At 36.6% G+C, this 20,619-nt stretch overlaps 1 protein-coding gene and 1 long non-coding RNA gene across 2 annotated transcripts in view; one reads left to right on the plus strand and one right to left on the minus strand.

The window, feature by feature from the left end:
* LOC139958688 (unconventional myosin-Id-like) overlaps positions 1-20,619 on the plus strand; it is a 260,444-nt gene that overhangs the window by 52,576 nt on the left and 187,249 nt on the right. The gene's annotated exons all lie outside the window — the stretch shown is intronic.
* LOC139958414 (uncharacterized) overlaps positions 11,361-20,619 on the minus strand; it is a 70,968-nt gene continuing 61,709 nt past the window's right edge. The window contains exons 3-4 of the long non-coding RNA XR_011789781.1: positions 12,707-12,834; positions 11,361-11,545 (exon numbers count right to left, since the gene is read on the minus strand). This is a non-coding gene — a long non-coding RNA (uncharacterized lncRNA). The remainder of the gene's footprint in view (positions 11,546-12,706; positions 12,835-20,619) is intronic.

The raw sequence follows: 20,619 nt of genomic DNA on the forward strand, positions 1-20,619 counted from the left end.
ATTACCAAGAACACATGAAACATGGCACAAAGTTCTTAACCACAGACGTCACTACTAACTATAGCCTATATGCTAAACCACAGATGACGAAATGATTGGATATTGTCATTAGGTGACGTCATAAAGCCTGCAAGCGAAACAAGAAATATCTCCCAGACTTGCTATGCGTCATTACCGTTATCATTGGGACAAATAATCGAGAAATAATTGAGTTCAACATTTTCAAGTAGAGAGACATATGGTATCCCCGACAACACACAGCGTTATCTGCTGCAGCAAGTAAGTCCCGAGGGTTGCAGGCATATTTTGCCATCAGATTTAAGATATGACACGACTTAGGGCAAGTCTAATTGACTTTGGATAGGTATGTTACTAAAGCCCGTTTGTTGTTGTTAATTCTTTCATTTAGACTATTTTTTTTGCGATGGCTACTATAGTATAGTTTTAATATAAATGTTTGGTGTGAAAAGGTGATATTCATGATCTTTTGAGAAGAAAAAGCACCTCCCCCCAAATAAAGGTAAAAAAAAATGACTATCCAGATAATGGGAATCCGTGAACCTGTGACCTCGGTATAACAAAAATCCTGTGCTCCACCAACTGAGGTGTCCATCGCCGCTTAGTTGGTGACGATCCCTATGTAACCATTTCTTCCATAGGGTGGTGTGGGTTGTTGGGGATGCGGGGGGGGGGGGGGAGTGGATGTGTTTTATGTACCTCTTTCTAAAATATATATTAATTCCATCATGCTTGAGGATATAGTTAGCATGCTACATGGGAGATAACATTCTCCAATTATTCTCTTTCTATACGTCAACGTGTTTTCTATTAAATAATAATAGAGCAAAATTAGGGATATTTTTCTTCATAATTGATAGAACAGTTCTCAATCCGTTTGGCGTTTATTCATGCCACGAATAGGGTGAAATATTTGACCAACAAATTATGAAGCAAATCATTAACAGAGAGGTAAGACTTAGACCTATACTTCAAGAAGAACATCCGCAGAGCATTTTGATTTTAAAATTCTTTGACGTAAAATAACTTCAATCTAAGAAATACATGGGGGGGGGGGGGGTACCACTATCTTAGTTTATTTTTAGGCAACTTTGCATATATTTTATATTACAAATTAATCAAATATTTTTGTATCGCTTCCAAGGGGAAAAGGAAAAAAGCCGCACATTCGTTGACAAACAAGAACCCAAATGGAACCATTTGTTTAAGAAAACCGAGCAAGAAATTTCATCCTGATTAAATTAACTTTATATATAATCTTCTACTGCATGAGTACAATACAGAGGAAATTATATTTTCGACTTTTAAAAAGAAAATTTAAAGATTACCGTCAAATATCATTACCAGTTAAAGCATGTTTCTTAAAATAAATATTTTCAAAGAAATTGTTTAAAGACTTGATGTGGAAAATCAAAAAAAGTAATATGTAACAATAATATTAGGCAAACAATTTGATTATCAAATACGGCTTGCTCTTTATCTGATATCTGAAATGTACTTAGTCCATATAGAAATGATTTCACAATCCGCCAAAACAGCGAGTATGGGAACACAAATCTGATCATTACGAAATCTGGAATTAAATGTGATTAAAGGTTTTTTTTTTTTTTTTTTTTTGGCGTTTTATGGTCAGTTTATTAGCAATGTTTACTAAAACTTTCTGCAAATCATTAAATAAATATTGCAGAAGCGGAACCCAGGATACTCTTTTAAATGACCTTCAATTAATTAGTCATTCATGAATCCAGATCTGTTCTGGTCAAATTTCGTCGCGTACTTTGAGAATTTTGCTTTAAAGTAGAGACGTCACAAAATATCTCCATATTTTATGACATATCAACTGAGGCAATAGGTTCATTTTTTAATTTTTCATTAAATTTCATTATTTTTCATAATTTTTCATATCATTAATTTCATAATTTTCACAAATTTCATAATTCATGAAAGATGCATACTGTCACAAAACTGTACAGAAATGTAAAGGTTATTATATATGTTATAATAAGGCTCAGATTGGTCACCACTCCTTCCAAAAAAGTGGATCGGAAATTCAATACTAACATGCAGAGTGACTTAAGCAAACATAAAACATCAACAAAACGTCCTTTTACCACATCATAGATATATTGAAAGAAAAATATGCCCTCGGCTATGAATTTTGAAATTTATTGCGCATCGCCAGCATTGTTTCAGTATGTCTATATCATCTTACCTCTTATCATATACAGGAAACGGAGAAACAAAATTTTACTCGTTATATTAAAAAGCAAAACCAAAAAGTGGTGCTTTACTGCAAGAAATTTTGTCGTCCAAATAACAGCTATAGCCTCTTCAAAAGAACAAGTTCTCTGGATGAATCATCCTCCTTAGAAAGCAGGCGACATTTAGGTGATAGCTGTGTTGCTTAGCAACACGTATGTTAATTTATAAGGTCTAAAGATTGGATTTTTGCATCGCTGTTACTAGAACGTGGTTGCGTGTGTTCATTATACATGATGGGCACAGCTAACAGGGAATGTAAAACCTTGTTATTCATATCATGGGCAAAGGGAGTTAGTAAAGCAGCATAAGGCCGAAACATATAACACAGCGTGTAAGCTCTAATGTAACCTTTTGTTTTTGGAGGGGTGGGGGGGGGGGAGATTTTTCCGGGTTTAACCGGTAAAGTAATCTGTGGGGTGTTTAACATTAAGCAGCCATTTGGTATACGTGTGTGGCATAACGAATTATATTTTAAGTGCATGAAAGTATAAGAAAGATAGGCTATATAGTAGTCAACTTTCATGGAGCTTAACGGATGCATTCCGGATATTAATGCTTTGAAAAAAGAAGAAAAAAAAAATACACTATATCATTTCTTCAAATAACCGTTTGATGCAAACATACAGTGATATAATACAAAGTATATATATATAATAAGAGTAAAATATAAACAAGGAGATCGTGTAATACTTGTCTTATATGACGCTACAACTTCTGTTAGTATTAAGAAGAAAACGTCCGAATGAAATTTGGTCAAGACATGAGCCAGCACCCTTCTCCTACACCCCTCCCCCCCCCCCCACCCTCGTAAGATAACAAACAGTATCTGATTCCTTGATGAACCTTTCAGTTAAATAATATGGAGACATAATAAAAAAAAATATAACACCTGATTAAATAAATGCGTATAAAAGGAATAATCCATTGATGGTTTGAAACATTGATATGCTGTTCACATGATTAACTAACCTTAATGAAGAATGTCAGCCGGAGAATAGAGAATGGCTTTAAATGGTACATTATGTACCATCTGGAAAATAAAATATTTTTGTTAATGTATAAAAGGTTTAAACTGCGACGTAAGCTTCGGCTAACTTTTTATATAATGAGTGTGCACCAGGCAGTCTTGTCTTGGTTTTTTTTTTTTTTTTTTTTTGGGGGGGGGGGGGAGATTTTATGAAGAAAGAAAAAGATTCTAGTCATTTCCAAATCATTTGGAGGTTGAGACTGATTAAGAATATACTGAATGATACTCACAGAATGTATTTATTTTAATATTTTCTTATTCCATCCACGAAAGTTTCTTCGAGACTTCCGATGCTGCTATATAAAGGATGCCAACATTTCTTATGTTTTTTTTAAAACTTTTTGCGATAACAATAGAAGTGAAATAACTCTTTCAATAACTCAAGAATACCATTGAGATGCCAATGACAAGTCCCCCAACACCGGCGGAATCGGGATGGGGGAGGGGGGGAAGGAGGAGGCCCAATCATTTTGAAAATGGCATGGCGCCACCCTTAGACGGCTTGCGAGTTCACAACAACCAACACTGATCATCGGACTGACTTCTCCCCACTCTCAAACCTGTTGGATTAGGGTTAAGATGGGGACGGGGAGGGGGGCATCACTGAACGATCATTCGATAAAGTTGATACTATTGGTATCCCCTCCCTCCTCCTCATATTAGAAGTCGACAATACTCACAGACCCTTCCCGCAAAAAGTTCTCATAATGTCTTTGCTTCTGTTATATAGGCCCGAATGTCGATTGTATCTTTTTTTACCAAATCTACAAATTTCTATGAATCTATGATAGCGTCGATTATCAATGTTAACGAAGAATGTTAATGTACAGCCAATTTCTATTAATCATGTACCTTCTTTGTTTAGTTACACTAAATCGATACATTTCTGGAACTTACTCGCACGTATCTTACTGATACATATTTTACCGCAAAAATATGCGAAAAGATAAATGATAAGGTCAAAACACCTCAAGATGGAGAATATGGACAACACTCACAAAATGTATGAACACACTCTGCTTTGATATATTCGTCCAGTCACTTTGCTTCCACACTAATTATGTTCATTTTGGACCCCCACGTAACTGTCCATTGTAAACACACCACACAGGGGTTGATGTTTTTGTTAGGGGATGTAAACATAAACATAAGCAAACAAATACACTCTCCCGGCAGATCTTGTATAATCCTTGTTAAAAACTAAACAAAAGACCATTTTTTATAAATTCTGTACATTCTAATAAGAATGACATTGAAATATACTTCTCGGTGAGATCAAACAAATTATCCACACAATTCCAATTTTTTTTCAATTTCACTAACCGTGCCCTATTAAAGGCAATTAAGTTGGTAATTAAAATATTAATACTACTAGAGAAAAAGACCAAGCTCGATAAATAATCACCATTGGGAGTTGACTGCATAGTCTTCACGTTGGTTGTATCAAATTAAAATATTAGCTATTGACCAAGGGACGGTAATTGCCGCCAATGGGAATTACTTTATATTGTTTGCCATATTAATTAAAGAAATTAATTGGCTGTATAAAGATAAAGTATAGCTATATGGACTACCCAGGGGTGACAGATTGTAGTGTGCAAGGAGATATTCACAGAGTTTGTCCTTACTGACAAAGCTAACAACTCATTAGGTAAATCCCCAGTGGAACATAATTACCACCCACCCCCAGGTCCCCACCCCACGTCCCTACCCCCACGTTCCCACCCGGTAAGTCCCCCAAGTTAAGATATGATTCCATGTCAAGGTTGTCAAAATTCTTGAACTTTCTCCGACAATCACCCTACATCCAGTAAAGTAACAACCACATAGATAGAGTGTACTTAAGTTTATTTTCTAAACTTGGTTAAGATCATCGTTCTTGTTCATTAAAAAGAGGACGAATTTTCCAACACCCCGTGCATCTTTTTTTTTTATAAAATCAGAGATATTGAACTGCCATGATAGAGGGAAGGGTTAGGGATGGTGGAATGACACCCACAAGACTTTTGCTGCCTTGCCCCCCTTCCCCCCCCCCTCTGGTCTCTCAGCTGCTATCAATGTATCGACGCCTCCATCAGCAGTACCCTTCTACACCTAACTAAATGTTGGCCAAGGGTATCATTTTTTGATGGCACAGCCCCACACACTTGTTGCGAATTACTAAGAAGGTCCTGCATCTAAATACGAATCGAAAAGGAAAAAAGAAAAAAAAGAAAAGAAAAAAGGAGGACTAAGACAATTGTATCGTTTTCCAAGATTATCTAAATATCAACCACTGCATGTCGATTATTAAAGGAAAATAAAGGCGGTTGTTATACTACATATGCAGTATATGCAAATGAAATTAATAAATTTCAATAAATCTATGTATTTTTATATCTCAACTACAGATGTGAAACAAATCGCTAATCATAGGGTCACCGAAATGTCAACTATATCTATATGCTAGAACATAAGAACGTGTATACGGACTAATTCCATATCTGCATGTTATCTAGCATATTGGTGGGCTACACCAATGGTCGTTAAACATAATGTAAATGAAGGTAAAGCATCGCCACATCCATCAAGACATTTATTACCATCTTTCTCTCCAGAGCGTTGTCAAAATGATTTATCTTTCATTCATTCTCTCTCATTACCGATAACTGTTTGTCTTTAAACAAAGGAGGGAGTTGGCTGTTAAATCCTGCAATTGAGGCACTATTTATCATCTGTTAATTACTATTTTAAATCCCTGCTTGTTTGGTTTTGTACATCGACGACGTTTGCCAGGATATCATGGTTTTCAAATTCTTTTCTTCAAACATTTAGCGATTAAACACACAGTAAAAGCCTGTAATAAAGAAACCTTAAACAATAAAAGTATTATTGATCCATCTCTATTGCTTTTATGTCTCTATACGTTGACACGGGAAAAAAACAGAACTGTCCACTTAATTGCGTATTTTGATTTATGTTAAGATTTAATTAAAGTGATTGATGGAGTTATTATCAAAAAGTTGTGTATGCAAGCAGAAAAGAAAAGACGGCCGGGGGTCGTTTTACAAATATTATTTTTGGTAGAAGGTTCCATTTATAAGAAGAGAGGGTTGCGTAGGAGGTGGGAACCAACTGGCGTAAATGAAAACGTTTGTTTGAACTTAAACCAAATGCTAAAATTCCTTAAACGTTTAACATACCAGATCGAATAGCAAAAGCTTCTCAGCGAGACAAATTTACAATCAGAAAAGAAAATATAAAAAAAGAAACAAAACAAAATGGGAACGGAAAAAAATAATAATAAAACAAAACAATGAAAAACAAAGAAAAATAAAACCAACGAGAAAAGAAAAGATGAAATCGTGGCTAAGAAAGTGACGAAAAGACCAAAACCAAAAACAGCAGTGTTTTATGAAAATTCCTAACGGCAGTGGAATAAACCACCCAGAGGTCCTTCCTTTCCCCAATACCCCCCCCCCCCCCATACACACACTCATGTAAACCACATTGCTTTTTGATTCGTTCAAAATCACACAAGTGCAAAGATCTCGCATCAAAAGTTCGATCTCCATCCAAGATGGTCTCATTCTACCCTCACCTAACCCCTCTCCCCCACCCCCACCCCGGGAACCAGTCTCCTGCCACCAGACATTACCTTGCCCTGAACATGCAATGCAAGTTCACCAGCATAACTCTACACTAACACGCTATAAACATACAGAACCTTTTTTTCCCAATTTAAAGAATCAATTTCTTTTTAATATTGTATTAAACACGTATAAATGGTATAAAATGTATATACATTATGCACAAACATGAAAACGTACTAAAGTTTCAAATCTTGATCGAGAAATGTGGCGACGATATAAACTCATCCCATCGAAAATATTGACATATTTCTGTAATTCTGTCGTTATTTTATCATATAGATGTATTGCATATTTCAAATTGGGTAAAGTCTTGGAATGCACAAAAAAAAAAAAAAAAAAAAAAAAAAATCGTGATTATGACATTCTTGTTATGAGTCAAAAACCACACTTTCGTGCCCATGCAATTCTTTTCGTTTCCTGAAACCTTTCAATATTGTTTAACGTCGCTACAAAATTTGCATCTTTTTTGGGGGCCTCGGGCAACTTAAACTCGGAGGAAGAAAACACAAGCGACACCATGATTCTGTCTTGTATTGTTTCAAATTTGTATGTCATCTCCAGTGGAATTGATATTTTTAAATACTTATTGATGCTTACAAACTTATTTACGTAACGGTGGTTAATGGCACGTTGTACATAACGTGACACAATCTAGGTATGCATGCTTAACACATGTGAACAAAGATATATAGGTTTTAATGAGTTGACAAAAATTCTACAACTTCCTATTGAATTTTCAGATTTGCCTGTACATGCATCGACTTCGAAGAGAAATTAATTCCACAACCGTAAAAAAAAATAAAATAAAATAAAGACATAAAACAAGAAAGATAATTACGTAAGAAACCTTAACAGGTTGCAAAATAATTAGTCCTGATGACGTCATTAAATACGTAACCACATATTAACCATTACTCTGAGGATTTGGTTATTTATAGACAAGTTGATATAAATAAAATATTGAAGTGGATTATTTATTCCTGGCTCAGGTGAGAGGAAGTTAACCTTAATTAGCGTTACGTTTCCTGCATGTCAATGATCAAATCTTAACAGTATATAGATTAAAAGAAGGCTGTTGCAACAAGAAATGGAATAAAAAATTGAAAAAAAGGATATTAATAAAAAATACACAAAATTGGTCGTTCACTCATCCACTGTCATTGAAAGGATTTTTTGTATACCCTGTCCTATGAAATCCAGGCATTGAGTTTACGTCATACCTGTACGTACAGTATATCTTTCGGGAAGAACGAGGAGTCCATATTCAATATTGCTTCTAAGACTACTAGAATTTTGCTTTAAAATTATAGCTTGTAATAGAACCATCAATCTTCCATCTTCATGCCAGTTCATTTCCTTTTAGAAGTTACAAAGTCAAAGAAGAACATACAAATCTATTTCTATACCTTAACGTTATAAATCATAATTAAAACATTAGACGAAAAAAAAAATTACAAATGACGATAGTGTTACCATTTTCTAATGTACTCAATCTTCCGTTCTCTCTCCCAATTCACTAAAGAAAAGCATTGAATCAAAAAAAAAACAAATGCATTAGTTGATCAATGTTAATAATTTTGTCTCATTAAACCAACAGTCCCAAAAACAATTTACGGAAAGAACCGCACAAGACTAGTTTCCGGCATATTCCACTGCTAATATCAGTTGATACAGGCGAAGAAGATCAAATTTCGGAGGAACCGTCGGTATTATTCGCTTCTAGGATCGATTTTGGTTAGTAACGACACCTGGTATTTTCGCCTGTATCACCTGCAGTACGTTGAATATTAAGAGTTTTAGCCCTCAGGTTATTTCAAACTTAAATTTTTCGGTCGATATGAAGACATCAAAAAGCAGAGGGAGTTGTCGATCTTTCGATGACGTCACAATATCCACCGACCTGGTTTGTGAATGGATTTGGTTCAAGGGGTGGGGCGCCATTACCAAAGAAGTAGTTTGCATTATTTATGAAAAAGAGACTGTGGAGGGGGAGGGGGTTCTTTACAATCGAATACTAACATTATTAGTTAATAATTCAACTAGTCAAGTTCCATTTCAAATGCTATGTGAGAATATCGTTGAAAATGTTGAATAATTCCACTTCCACTTAATTAACGTTTGCAGTAAGATCTACACTCTACAGGATACGGCTTCCTTGAAGCATATTAATGAGAGAAGAAGTAGTTGCTATATATGTTTTAACAGTCCCTATATGACATCTTCTTAAGGTGACCGCTAGTCCGTCAATCTCTCTCAATCAAAGCTAAAGCTGTTTTATATTGTGTGAATTTACTACAGCCTGTAAGAAACATAAACATAATGACAACTTTAACAAGTACCATGAACATATACTGACCACAACTATACCATAAGCTTACTAACAAGTATCATTATAACGAACTGCCAACTAACAAAGTACCCGCGACAAATAAAAACAGACAACAACTACCACAAACATACTGATAACTATCAAGTACCTTAAATATACTGACAACAACAACATTGACATACTGACCGTTACCAAGTGCCATAAACATACTGACACGTAATAAGAACCACAAACATACCGACAATTATCAAGTACCATAAATATACTGACAACAACTGCATTAACATACTGACCGCTAACAAGTGCCATAAACATACTGACAAGTAATAAGTACCACAAATATACTGACAATTATCAAGTACCATCAACATACTGACAACAACTGAATAAACATACTGACCGCTAACGAATGCCATAAGCTAACCCCACGTTATAAGTACCACAAATATACTGACAACTATCCAGTGCCATCAACATACTGACAACAACTGAATAAACATACTGACCGCTAACGAATGCCATAAACATACTGACAAGTAATAAGTACCCCAAACATACTGACAAGTATCAAGTACCATCAAGATATAGACAGCAACTGCATTACTACACACTGACCGCTAACAAGTGCCATAAACATACTGACAAGTAATCACAAACATACTGACAATTATCAAGTACCATAACTATACTGACAACAACTGCATCAAACATACTGAAAATTATCAAGAACCATAAACATACTGACAAAAACTACCATATATCTTACGGACAACAACAAATATTCCATAAAGTGAGTTGTAGAGTTGTCTAATTAACTGAGTGACTAAGATAAATCTAGAACCGACGCAAATGTGGATACATTATCCCGAAACTTCCGTCTTTAAATAATTAATCTAGCTCATCTTCTCAGGAATTAAATTCGTATCCAGACCGGATGTGACGGAATTTAAGCATAATGTAAAACCTTTCTTCACACGTCACTTTGATTCCACTCGTGTTATCTCATTAAATATGTAATACCTTTATTTAGATGCATGAATATTAAATGACTGAATAAATTTATTTCATTTTATTCGCAAAAGTTAGCTTTAGTATTGGCTTTGATCCACATGTGTATAATGTAATATCCTTTTCACCTGTCACTTTCATCCCACTCGTGTTATTTCATAATAAATAATATAATAAATACAAAATATTAAAGTGCTGTTATCATGAAATGAAACATGCTCAAGAGCACTGTACAAAAGAACCAATACCTGGAATATAAAATTTCCAAACTTAAGAAAACCTAAAAGTAATAACAACAGCATTAAAAGTATAAAAAAAAATGATAAAATGATATAAACCACAAGAAAGAACATAAAAATAAAAATATACATAGAAATGGGCACAGTAATGTGAATAAAACAACGAATAAGATTGATGCCCATACTCAAGCCTAAAAAGATAAGTTTTTAAATGCTTTTTAAAAGTGTCAATAGATGAAATCAAATATGCTATACTTATATAGGTGCATGAATATCGCTGAATAAGTTTATTTGATGTTATTCGTTTTTATTACGTTTAGTATTTTTTTTATTTTTTTGTGACTAACGGTATCTTATATGTAGTGTTGCGCTGCATGTTTCAATTGAGACTATTTGAACCTTTTTGCTTGGTCATCGTTCTTGTGGCAGTTTTAGTAGATATTATTTGTTTTTCATTGTAATTCCCTCAAGTTTACTCCAGTCTAAGATATCGCACCCCTGGACAACCCCCCCCCTCTCTCCGCCCCACCCACAAGATTGCGACAATCCAACGCCATCAAACATGTTGACTTATGAATGTTTACTTAAATAACTAAGTAGAGTTACTACTTAAATATTCATGTGATTACAACATTATGAACTCGCTATACACTCTCTTTCTTTTTTTTTGGTTACGTTGCTGCAGATCAACAGGTATATAAGTCATAAAGCGTTCAGGTTTTTCCCTTTTTTCCCCTCTGTCTCTCTCGCTCGGCATGGTGCCTTTTTTTATTTGATCAACTTCTTGGCCTCACACGTCTTCGTACGATTTTAATTTCATCTTATGTTTCACACACAAACTCGCTAATCAACCGGAAAGATGCTCTCTCTCTCAGATATACCCTAAAAAAAAAAAATGCGCGCTTTCGATCAGTGGTGTAATTGCTTAGCAACCTTTCCGTTCCTAGGCAACTGTCGAGTGTCCCGGCAGAATATGGACTTGACGTTAAGCATTGGGTTACATCGACGTGTATTTTAAGTGTTGAAGTGCCTCGTATTTGGAAAGCAAAAGAGAGAGAGAGAAAATTGCCCTCGAGTGTTTAAAAATGGAGACAGAAAAAAGGAAAGAATCGAAATATATTTGCAAATGCAGACAGCGAATTTTGTTGTTTCATATCCAGCAACGGCAAGGTGTGAGGTTTGTTTAATACAGCAAAGTAAACGTGATGTGGAGATAGTCAAACATCGCTAGCTAATTGAAATTATTCTCGTAACTTTTACAAAGCTATTTATAAGAAGTTTGTTTTGATTTCAAAGCTCTTAAAATGATGACAGGTTTTTCTGCCTGTATTTCAGAAGGTGAAGGCTTTTCAGTAAATATCACGTCCTTTCACCACTTACTCAAAAAGAAGACCTTTATACTGGTAACTGAAAAACTGGCTATAGTCTGTGAGTTGTGTATGTATTTACGTTTTGTGTACAGACCATGCCTCGATTACTTTTCGAGATAAATAATAAGAGTTAAACACACTTACCCCCGCCCCCCCCCCCATCCCCGTCTAGGATGTAATCGCCACAGCTAAGTTGTTATTAGTTAGATCCTGGTTAGGCTAACACAGACCTACCGTACATAGTGATTACTTTCAAATACAATTAACATATGGTGTATGTGTATAGGGATAACGAAACATATATTAATCCAGTGGAAAGTAAAAGCAGAAAAAAAAAACAATAGGAAATTCCAAAAAGGGGCTTGGAATATTAACTGTTTTGTTATGAATTCATTTTCTTTTTTGTGTGTGTGTGTGCTGAGGAGGAAATTGCACCAATCTGATCCAGTTATGACATATTACAACGCATAGCGTAACTGTACTATCTCAAATTCTACAAAAAACAAAAGAAATGGAAGACATCAACAAAACTTTAAAAACTAGATCTACGTAATTAGAAAATTACCCGAATGATCATTTAACTAATTGCCATCTTTAGTACGTTCCAAATAAAGGCCTCGAGAGCCAGACTGGGCCCGGACATAGTTATGTCACCTGGTCACGTTTCTGCTATCATATTTCCTTAAGGATATTAAAGAATATGAAAAAAAACCCACTACATTATCCTCCATTCAATGCTTCCCAGGGCCCCCTCCATATTTTTTCCGGTCCCGTCATTCACCCATGGCCCAGAGCATTAACCCCCCCCCCCGATTACTCACCCATCAGGTCTGCATGTATGGACCCCACGAGATAATGTAACGAACACAGACTTGCTTCGTTTGCAAATCTACAGCTTACGGTAACTGTCGTAGTGTCTTCTTATCCTATATAATGATGATGTGGTAGGCTACAAACAAACATAGCATATATATTTGCAATTAATATAGTGGAAGTACCTTGTTGAAGGTGGTTTTGAAACCTTTGGAGTTACTCCATCTAAAAGCAGATACAGACAAAACTCCAAAAGTACCACATCTTCCACCGTTTTTATCTTTCTTACATTTTGAGATGGAACTTTTAATTTCAAATTCTGGTATTATTGTCATGTATAGGTCTGCATTAATGTCAATATGTTCCCACAAAGGGGAGGTGAACCTTCGACTTAGAACCCCACCCTCCCCCACCCCGAGGCTCCTACCTTCACATAAAAAACGGTAACTTCTATTGGCACAATAAACTCGTACTCCAGTAACCTCACAAACTGACAAACCAAAAATGTAGAGGAAAAAGAGGCGAATAGGTCAGTCAAGTCTTCTACGTAGAAAACGGCTTGTATGACATAGACCATTTCCTGGATTGATATTGATACAACGGCTGTCAATAACATTGAACGAAATACGCCCATGATATGTAATACATTTTAGAGGGTATACTAGTTATGCGATATGATGACATTTGACATAATAAATTTACTATCCTATGTTGGACTCAAATAATACGGCCATACCTTGTATCGAATTATCGTACGATATCGTGTAATGCTATACAGGCGCGTATCCAGGATTTTCAAACCCGGGGGGCGCGAATTACTATCTAAGCGGAGCGCCACCATCGGTTGGCGCGCAGCGTACAAGAAAATTTCTTATTTTGATACCCCCCAGATCACCGGAGACGGCACTTCTCGGGCTTGAAATGACCAACCAGATGTACACTTTTTGCCTGAGAACCAAGTATTTCCTAATAGTTTTTTTTCTATCCATAACCTTTTTGAAGATTGTCAACCCGGCGCACATCATGTTCGACCTGATCGCATCTCCTGTGGGTCTTTGCTTTTGTAGGTGATTCTACGTCGCGGCCCACAATACCCGTCAGCCCCACTTTTCAAGGTTTTAAGCCCCATATTTGTTCAGAATTTGAAAATTCACATTTCTCGTGAATAAACTCACTTCAAAACATACCCATAATGTTGTACAAAATTTCATCTATGGACAACCAATATAGAAAAACTTCCTTCAACCCCTAACAGACCGGTCAAAATTGCACGAGTAGAGGGAAGTGTGATGCAGAATGTTGGTCAGAAATTTTCGAAACTTCAGACACAGTTAATTTATTGGTGTACAAATATTAAAACCTCTTATAACGGCTATTATAAAACTTGGTTGAAGGAAATGAAAAAATAGCAGATATTTCCGAAACCGAACACTACACACATAGGCGTAGGAGGCGCGGCGGCAGTGGCGGAGCTAGGGGTATTGGTCAGGAGGGGTGAGAATGGTCTGTAGGGGCGCTTTCGACACTATCTAAGCGGAGCGCCACCACTGGTTGGTGCGTAGCGTACAGAAAATTTTTGAGTAAAGATACTCCCTAGATCGCCGGAAATGACCCTTTCCGGGCCTGGCTAATTTGCAGATAAACGAAGAATAAGGTGTCATCGCCAAATTACACCAACAAAATGTGACAAATGTCAATAAGTAGATGAGAGCGCAATAAAAAAGTCAATAATCTAGAATAAGTAAAAAGTGGTAAAGAGCTGAAAAAGGCGCCAGCAGTCCATTTGAGTCCGTCAGGGGGGCATCCGCCCCCATGACCGTATGGACGCTCCGCCACTGCGCGGCGGGGGTGCAGCCCCTAATTCGCCATTACTAATGTAAAAGAGAGTTTTGACATAATTGGACCTCCGTGCTTTTTATACATCTACATGAGACATGTTGTTTACATTAGCATCCCGCGGTATACTGCGCAATTTTAACGGAACGTACGGCACATGATGGCATGCGATGTAATAACCGAGGCTTGCTTATATGATATTGACATTAACACGTTGAGCGCGCGCGAAAATTTTTGGTTATTTTTTCAGGCAAGTCGGACAGTTTTGAGGCTTTTCATCCTGGAGCGCCATTTTCATGCTCACTGATATGATGTGATATCTGCTGTTTACGTTACAAATTCAAACAGGCGCGTAGCGAGGAATTTGTCAAGGGAGGGGCGAAGCCTGTAGGCAAATTATCTAAGCGTAGCGCCACCATGAGTTGGCGCGAAGTGTACAAGAAAATTTTGGCCGAAAATGCCTCCCAGATCGCTGGAAATGGCACTACCCAGGACCATTTGTTAGCGCGAAGCGTACAAGCAAATTTTGGCCAAAAATGGCTCCCAGATCGCTGGAAATGACACTTCCCAGGCCTTGTAAGTTGCATCTAAGCACTTTCTATTTTGAAATTACTTAGCGATATCATTTAAAACAATGCTGAATGGGGGGGGGGGCGGGCGGTCGCCCCCATCCCAAAAATCGTCATGTTCCCAGACGACGCTGTCGAGTTCGAGACCAGCCACAGTTGCATGTTTCATAGCACAATTCTACACACGCGTTATGATAGACCATATATAGTATATATATAGATCATTAGTGAGAGAGGAAAATGGAAACGTCAAAAAATGGAGTTGTCGGTGTAAGGGGTAGGGTGAGTCACACATTTACGAAATCATTGATCCGTCACTGGCTACCCTTCAGCGCTGTAATGATGTCACTGTTCCTCTTTCTCTTCCCGATGTCTTCGCGTTTTTCTTTTACTCCCTCCTTTTCTCCTTTTTCTCTCTTCCTTCATTTTCTTTTCCCTTCCTTCCTCTCCTCCTCCTCTTTTTCCCCCTTTTTTCCTTTTTTCTTCTCTTTTTTTTCTCTCCTCTTTTTCTTACCCGGGGCGCGCGCGCCCCCAACGCCCCCCCCTGGATACGCACCTGCTATATAACAACCTTATGAACGGAATGTCAGTATAATATTATTGACGTATTTTTCTGTGTGGTTTAAGGTGTCAATGTCTTACAGTTTGGCGTTCTCATGACATTTTGCCATTATTTGACCTCTACCGCGTTCGTTGAACCTATACTGAAGAAAAGGCGTCTTTTCCCCTTTGATCATAGGCAAGAATAACAATTATATTGTTTGTACAAGTGTGACAAAAACCATCCTTCCCACATCCTTTTCCCCACCCCACCCCTACCCTTCATCCTCTTCCTCATCATCCATGCTCAGCCCCATTCCCCATCCTTCCCATCCTCCCCATCCTCCCACCCCTTCCCCACACAACTACCTCGCGATCGTCGTGGGTCTAAGCCTAATGAACGCATACGAGATAATTCAGTTTACGAAATATATATATATATATATATATATATATATATATATATTATTGCGCATGTCTGTAACTATGCGTTCATCTCTGTGCGATATTTTGATCATCTTTTGGCTGCCTTCGGTGCAGAGAGAAAATTCAAACAATTTAATTTATCTGATCAGCGATAGATTTCTTTGAAATGCAAAGTAGGCTCTAATCATCAAAAAACAGCATTAATAGGTGATTTCGAATTCACAGTGGTTGCTTTTCCCTCTAAATGACACCAAAACGGGGGAAACAATGTTCTTGGTTTCGTAACTTTAGCTTCATTAGTAATTATCGCGTTGAAAGATATATTTAGGAAACCTTTAACCGATTTTCAAGGAAATTTTTGCAACGTGTACTCATCAGTGTTCATGATAAGGAATATATTATTTCCTAAAGCGACTGTTTAAGTCAAATGACGTATTTCCATTTCAAAGAGGCCTTTGAGGAGTCATATCCTTTTGTTTACTCGTTACAGCTGTTATACTTTTACAAAGATTTCTATCCTGCTATAGGTAGTTATTAAAACAACCAAAAAAAAACACATAACCAAAAAAAAAAAAAAAAAAAGGTAGATGTTGTTGTCCTATGAAAATTGAATTACCATTAGTCGTCTGAATTATCAGTAGAATAGGATTAGTGTATTCCATGAAGAAAGTGAACCGCATTTTGCTGTGATGTCATTTGTGACGTCATTGTGGACGACGTCAACAAGCACACACACACACACACACACATATATATATATACATATATATATATATACATATATATATATATATATATACATATACAAATATATATACAAATATTTATACATATTTATATCTAACACAAAATTCAAACAGAACTTAAATGACACATTGAAACTGTTTTTTTTTTCTGATTATGTTTCTTCACAAAGGTGTGCATCACACCTATGACTTGATTACCATGCATGTAGGCTCAATTTCATTCGAAGCATTTCAAGTGAAGTCAAATCTTAATGATCATTTCTGAATAAATATTGGCAGTTGTAAGACAAGAATAATAAGGTACCGGTTCAGATGAACATGATATTGACACAGGGCACATCTGGTTCCGAACATGTATGGCAATAGGTGTGTTGATGTGTTAAATTTCTCGCCTGATATCCACACCTAAGTGACCTACCAGCCACACTCAGCAGTTTCCCAACATTTCTTTTGCTTTCAATATGCAATGAAGATTTTGGCAATAATAAGCACACATGCAACTAGTTTTCAACGACGGCTTTTTCGTATCTTTAACAGCGCCATCTATTCACATTCGAGCGTTTGTCTTTTCTGTACTGGTTGCGCAGTCGATTTTGTGTGCACCGTCTTGCACGACTAAACTATTATGTATGGTTTAATTCTGGTTTTATGTACAATAATAGTTAACAGATGGGAATCAGGGTAGGGGAGAGAGGAAGATGAAGGGGGTGGGGAGAGGTAGAAAGAAGGGGAAAGGGAAGGGAAGGAACTGGCTGGAGGATTGGCTTGCGAATGAGACCCTAAAAAGCAACGCAAAACAACCACATTATTCATGTTCTAGTGCGAAAAAATAACATGGATGATGTAAACAAACAACGATAAAATGTAATATATTACTAGAGATATAAAGTGTGGACTTAGTACGAGATATGCACTTCTCTCAATCAAGTAGGTATACTAAGAACTATGTGGACGTATTACGAGATATGCACTTCTCTCAAGTAGGTATACTAAGAACTATGTGGACTTATTACGAGATACGTTCTCCTCACAATAAAGTAGGTATACCAAGAACTACGTGGACTTATTATGAGATACACACGCCTCACAATCAAGTATCTATATACTGAGAACTATGTAGACATGTTACGAGATACGCAATTCTCTCAATCAAGTATCTATACTAAGAACTATGTGGTCTTATTACAAGATACACACGCCTCACAATCAAGTATATACATATACTGAGAACTATATATGTAGACTTGTTACGAGATACGCAATTCTCTCAATCAAGTATCTATACTAAGAACTACGTGGACTTATTATGAGATACACACGCCTCACAATCAAGTATCTATATACTGAGAACTATGTAGACTTGTTACGACATACACACTGCTCACAATCAAATAGGTATACTAAGAACTATGTGGTCTTATTACGAGATACACACTCCTCACAAGCAAGAAGGTATACTAAGAATTAAGTGGACTTATTATGAGATACATACGCCTCACAATCAAGTTTCTATATTCTGAGAACTATGTGGACTTATTACGAGATACACACGCCTCACAATCAAGTAGGTATACTAAGAACTATATGGACTTGTTATGAGATACACACGCCTCACAATCAAGTATCGATATACAATGTGGACTTATACGCATCAACCAAAAGCGAGTTTTTCTCACAGCTGCACATTGCGCAAACACTGTATGTATATACACATATATTAACTGAGTGTACCGTGAATAAGATAGAAACACATTGCCTGGCTACGTTGTGTGACAGCCATGCAGTTGCGTGCTCTCAAATTTATATCTGACTGCAGCGGGGTCCTTCCAAAGGTTAATAAATTAAATCTCACTTCTTTCACAATTCGCAATATATTCTACATAATAGTTAACGAGTTCTTAAAACGTTCGTATCTTTTAGTATCACAGGTTTTTCCTTGCTGACTATTGGTTTCTTTCGCACTGTAGAACTGTAGTACCAATTCAAGTCAAACCGCTTATTCGAATAAGTATTTTCTGATTTGTCACAGAATGGTAAACTTATTCGTATCTTCCACACTTGTAAAATTGCACAGTTATAAAGTAAATAAGTAGGTTTGCCGTTGAAGGATTTTTTTTTGGCAAAACCATATGAAAACGTTAATTCTTTTGGCCCCTCTCTCAATTCCAGGGCCCTTACAACGGGAAGGGTGTTTGGGGGGGGGGGGTGGATTCCTTAAAAATGGTTTACTTCGAATTGCAGACGCATGCAAATTAAGTAGTATACACTGGCATTACTACTACAAAAATTATCGTAAAAAGTAATGGAAATGATAGCACCATTTTCCATCTAAGAATTATTAGCCACATAAAAATTTCTCCCGTCCCGTTTTTCCACGTTTAACCCTCACCCGTAGACCCCTCCCAAGGACGGACATCAACCAACCTTTCACAAAAAAAAAAAAAAAAAATGGAACTGGTTTCGGGCTCGCTTAATATTATGAGCAAATTGACAGATGTGAGCAGCAACATTCCATCATAAACGAACCTATCAGAAATGCATTACTTTACGTAAACTGTGTTTGCGATTCGTTCATTACGACCCTTACAGTAATCTAGTAATAGTAATTCGTAATCAAATCGATTTCTCAAGACCTAAACGTATATATAATCAAGTAGAAATGATGTCTTGTGACGTCATCTGACGTAATTTACATATTGCTGATGGAAACCCTTAAATGGTTAATTTAATTCCCTGACCACACAAAACAGCCGACTAAATAACATTATACAAGCTCTGATTACCATGCAAACCTTAATGTGTTTCATTGTACACATCCTTCCGCCATTAAATGCAGCGACGCGAAGCAATCAATACAACACTTTGCATAAGATTCTTGCTTGATAGATTTTCAAGAGAATTGTTTGTGTCAGAAAGCTATACTTTTTGTAAGCCTTGAGCCAAAAAGCAAGAAGGTTTTCGTAACAAAAGAAACAAAGAGAGTTACATCGAAAACAGGCCGTTTGATTGTTTATACAACGTTTAATATATGCATACACGCACAAACACACGTATATATATATATATATATATATATATATATATATATATATATATATATAAACTTTAAAGTGGCCATGACACGAAAATTTCAAAGTCCTATATTTTTGGGATCCATCAAAGAATGTTCTCTAGAACATGTATCAACCAATCTGCCAGTTTAAAACTTGATTTTTCAAGTCGAAAATTGAGAATGAATTTACCCTTTTCGGCGTTTGAAACTTTGTTTACTCGAAAATTTTCCGATTCGCATGACGTCATGTGACGTCACGTTTTGAACACATTTGTTGTCGCTGCTTTACGATCCTCCGAACATACCATTCACGTACACAGTAGACAAGTACACATACCACTAGTAGTTACTAAACAAAACACCGATCACAAGTGCGATATCAAATCAAAATTTCCTGTGAAATGGCGGATTCAGAACCAATTGCGGCAAGCGAAGTTCAAAGTGATAATGGTTCTTCACTAGGCAGTGAAATTGGGCTATAATTAGAGTGCCCTTTCTCATATTCGAAGCAGAGAGTGAAGGCGATGATCATTCCAATATTGAACCGAACGTTGAGGGTGGAGCGGAGGTGTTAGAACCGTATCAGTTCGAGCCTGTTAAACGAGCCGAAATTGAAGCTCCACAACATATCGAAACCATTGCAAGGAACATACAACGTGGTAAGAATTTATTAACGAAGCATTTAAAAACAAAATCCAGTCCATTTTGTGCATGTGTTGTTGGAATTCGCGGAACACCCTAAACCGTATTGT

The sequence above is a fragment of the Apostichopus japonicus genome, chromosome 18, assembly GCF_037975245.1.
Source record: "Apostichopus japonicus isolate 1M-3 chromosome 18, ASM3797524v1, whole genome shotgun sequence".
NCBI lineage: Eukaryota > Metazoa > Echinodermata > Holothuroidea > Aspidochirotida > Stichopodidae > Apostichopus > Apostichopus japonicus.